The following is a 2,924-nucleotide window of genomic DNA, read 5'->3' as shown; positions in this document are numbered from 1 at the left end:
AGGGTAGTCCTTTCAGATTTTAAACATACTATGATGGTATAATAATTCAGTTAATCTACTATTAGTGAAAAAAATAAATCAATAGAACAGAAGAGAGTTCAGAATTAGACCCATTGGTTTGTAGAGATTTCACTTCCGATGTAAGTAAAATCTCAAATTTTTGTTGGAAATATGCAAAAGTCAATAAGTATTGCTGACACAAAGTTAGAGTACTTGTTCAAAAGCAAAAAAGATAGAGCAATAGGGAGAGAGAAAGGGGGAGAGAGAAAAAGAGGGAGAGAAAGTCAGAGAGGGAGGAAGGGATATAAAGGGTCTGGTACCAAGAAAAGTAATACCGTAAGAATATATATGGTAGTATTAAAATATTTTATGCACATGTAACTTGATGATAGAAAACTATTTCAAGATGCAACATCTAAAAGTCAAAAAGTAAGATGGTGACAGAATTGATTTCACACATATCACATGGACTGCAGAAATTACCATAGAGTTTGCCATGTGACAGATGTGGAGACGTGTTTGTAATGTGGATACAAAATAAAAATCCATATTTATAACCAACTGAAAGATCTCTTTTGGTAATAAAAAAAAAAAGGGACATATAATATATATAATTAATCATTAACTTATGAGGGACTTCCCTGGCTGTGGTTAAGACTCTGTACTTCCACTGTAGGGGCAGGGTTCAATGCCTGATTGGGGAACTAACATCTCACAAGCTGACAAAAGGGTGAAGGGAAACAGGAAACCTTAAAAGTCAAAATAATTTTTAAAAAATCATTAACTTATGAAAAGATCATTATCCTATTAACACAAACCACTTCTGATCCCCATCTGTCTCTTTTCACAAAGGCTTTCCCTCTCAGTTTTATTTGTATTATTTATTCTCATCCAAAATACCATTCTACTTCTTTCCCTATGAAATGATTATGCTGACAGTAATATATTATATATTATCACTAGTCGATCTTCATAACTTCTCTTTCTCTTTCAATGCATGCAGGACAGAGACAGAGACAGAGAGAGAGAGATTTCTATAGGTCGATCTATCTATCCATCCATCCATCAACACATTTCCACTGCCTTTGTCAGTTATATATGCTAAAGTTAAGGTCACCTATTTAGGAATAAATGGGATCAGGAAAGAGAAGCCTGGCAAGCTACAGTCTATGGAGATGCAAAGAGTTGGACATGACTGAGCCACTAACACCTTCACTTTGCCCAGATAGCTCAGTCAGTAGAGCATCAGACTTCTAATCTGAAGGTCCAGGGCTCAAGTAACTGTTTGGGCATCTACTACTTTGGGTTTCCCTGGTGGCTCAGATGGTAAAGAATCTGCCTGCAATGCAGAAGACCCGGGTTCAATCTTTGGGTCGAGAAGATCCCCTGGTGAAGGGAATGGCTACCCACTCCAGTACTCTTGCCTGGAGAATTCCATGGACATAGGAGTCTGGAGGGCTACAGTCATGGGGTCACAAAAAGTCATACACGACTGAGTGATTTACTTTCACTGATATTTAGGATGGAAACATTTCAACAGACATGGATGAAACTGAGAACCTTGACCTGCAAAACTTCCTTTCTCAGCAAAAGCAGCTCCTTTCTGTCATAGGAGGAATCCAGGCTCCACTGCATGAAGACATTCAATTACCTTTTCCAGGGCCAAGTTCTTCACCAGAAGATACTGATTCACCTCTAAGCCAAAATGCACTACGCTCCACAGTCCCTTGGCATATACGTCATATAAGGTGACTTAAATCCCTGTTGAACCAGGGAGACACTTACCATTCGACTCTAGGAGGAATGTGGGGAATACTGGTGGAAATGAGATTCTGAGGATTTTAGACAAAAGAGTTCAAAATATAGGGGCTGGATTGAAAAGTTTCTAGTTAGTATATTGAAGCTTGAGTTCAGTAGTGTACTAAATTCAACAAGATTGAGATTTCACAACTTCTCTGGCATACCATACGGAAAGAATCTTAAAGGTGGAGGGATATGGGAACGTTGAAATAGACTCTGCACCTCAGGGGAGCTCAGATGAAACTCTTCACTAAATCAATTAAAAAAAAAAAGAAAAACTTTGATGAAGGGGCATCAGCATCCTTAGAAACCTCTGTTATGATTGATTATCTACAATAGTCTCTTTAGTCTGAAGGTACAGGGGGGACTTGGGCTCCAATTTCAACATTATGAATTTGGCCTTTCTATTTTAGTGAGAAAGACATGACCCTGGAGTGGCAGATGCCACATGGTGGCACTTAATCATCCCTAACTACGTGGGTGCAATTATGGCAACAATCCACAGGGGCAGAGTTAAAATCAAAGTGTTTTGACTTTCAGGATGTATGAATTTCACAGAGTCCACAGGAATGAAACAGATGGGAAACTTACTAAGATGTTACTTGACTTATATAATCAGATCAATTCTACATCAGTGGAGAGAAAACTGATTTGAGTTTCCATAGTCACTAAATAAAAATGGAAAATGAATGCCTGGGAAGTATAAGGAAGAAGCACTTGGATATTCCTTTCAGAATATGAAGAGAATGAGAATATATTTGTATAACATGAGAATGCTAACAGGTTGCATTCAGTGTGATGTCAAGCACACTGTCAGTATCGAGGTGGAAAGAAGGACTTATCCAACAGGACTTATCCTGGGGCTTTCAGCAAGCCTCTTTCCTCATCTATCCCAGGTATTTCCTGTTGGACTCATGAAAACAGCAGCCACTTGGGTGGTGGCAGAGGCTGCGTGTAGCATGAAGCCTGCATGAAATCCCCTCACCACAGTGACCTGACTGCTGGACCAACTGAGGGCGTAAACTGCCAATGCTGCTGCTGCTCTTGAGTCACTAAGTTGTGTCTGAATCTTTGCAACCTCACAGGCTGTAGCCCGCCAGGATCCTCTGTCCATGGGATTCTAC

General features: G+C 39.6%; 1 non-coding gene across 1 annotated transcript; it reads left to right on the top strand.

Annotated features, from left to right (window-relative positions):
* The first annotated feature begins 1,219 nt into the window (after positions 1-1,219).
* On the top strand, positions 1,220-1,292 carry TRNAR-UCU (transfer RNA arginine (anticodon UCU)). The gene has a single exon. It is a non-coding gene; the product is annotated as a tRNA-Arg (tRNA).
* The last annotated feature ends 1,632 nt before the right edge of the window (positions 1,293-2,924 follow it).

This window comes from Muntiacus reevesi, chromosome 4 (assembly GCF_963930625.1).
Source record: "Muntiacus reevesi chromosome 4, mMunRee1.1, whole genome shotgun sequence".
Taxonomy (NCBI): Eukaryota; Metazoa; Chordata; class Mammalia; order Artiodactyla; family Cervidae; genus Muntiacus; species Muntiacus reevesi.
This window is presented reverse-complemented; position numbering and strand designations above follow the sequence as displayed.